Source organism: Ceratina calcarata, unplaced genomic scaffold (genome assembly GCF_001652005.2).
Source record: "Ceratina calcarata isolate Rehan_Ccalc_2016 unplaced genomic scaffold, ASM165200v1 scaffold517.2, whole genome shotgun sequence".
Classification (NCBI taxonomy): domain Eukaryota; kingdom Metazoa; phylum Arthropoda; class Insecta; order Hymenoptera; family Apidae; genus Ceratina; species Ceratina calcarata.
In genome coordinates, this window is record NW_017176301.1 from 788444 (window position 1) to 789722 (window position 1279).

The window sequence follows — 1279 nt, forward strand, 5'->3', positions numbered from 1 at the left end:
CATACATGCATATAACATCGAATAATAAAGTTAAAAATTATATCCTTTAATATTTTTCTTCGTAAATTCAATATATAACAAATGTTTTCAATTTATTGTTATACATATATTATATAGTAAACTAAACTCTCTAATACTTACAAAAAGTTAAGTCGTTATTAAAAAAGTTATTAATTTCTTAAATGTTTACGAATATTTATAAACGTCACTATATATAGATTAGAATGATAAAAAAAGTTACTTCATTGGAACTTTTTGACATGAAATATTGTTACACGATTGCGAGAGATCACGATTTTGGTGTGTGGAAAACAGCTGGTTGGGTCTAAACAGCGATACGTGCCAATTCAGTTATTGTCAGGGCAACCGTGTGCTTTCGCCAAAGCGTCTACTGGAATTCCAACACAAAGTGTAAAGCGGTACGAAGAACAAAGAACCGTCTGCAGCAGCAAACTTGATAGTGCTCATTCCGTAGCTTACATACTATTGGATTGCATCGAAAATTCTCTCGCTAATTTACCCATAAACCCATCAAGGATTTGTGCAAATAAAATTCTGTTAGAGTAGAATTCCCGGTTTACATTAAGTACGAAAACAGCTTAATGTACTTCTGACGTTCTGTTGATTTAGTAATTTGTAGCTCGAATGGAAAGCGTGATTCGATGTGTTTAAATTAAAGGCGTGGTTAGACGTCGTCCTTCGATTGTTAGCGATACGAGACCTTTATTGCGAAGAAAATAGTCTCCTGATACGTTTTTAAAGGCTTGGCTTGTGTACTTAAGCAGACACGAAGCTACTCTGATGGTATACTGAATATTGTATGTCTAGTGAAAAGAACTGCATCAAGTTAATTGAAGAAGCTCTGTCATATACACAGAACATATGTATAGGTAGACTGCGGATGTAAATGCATTTATGGGAATCTTCAATAATAATTTAAAAAGACTCAGTATGCTAATATGTAAATAAATACAAAATATCCAGTGCAAAATAGAACTTATGATATTCAGAGGAGAAAACAAATGTTTATATGCATTTCGTTTGTTTAATTTTATTTATAAAAAGTAGAACTTGCATAAACATTCGTAGAGTAGTCATGTACTAAAATGTATAAAGAGATCCTTTCTGATAATAATTCCCTTCCTATTTCTTCCAGGTGTTTTATATCATATGATAGATATACATTGTTGTAAAGATAAAAAACTGTTGATGTTGTTCTGGTTATACAATTTCTATAAAAAGTCATGTGTGTTTTTAATTTACTAGTACTTTCTTTGAT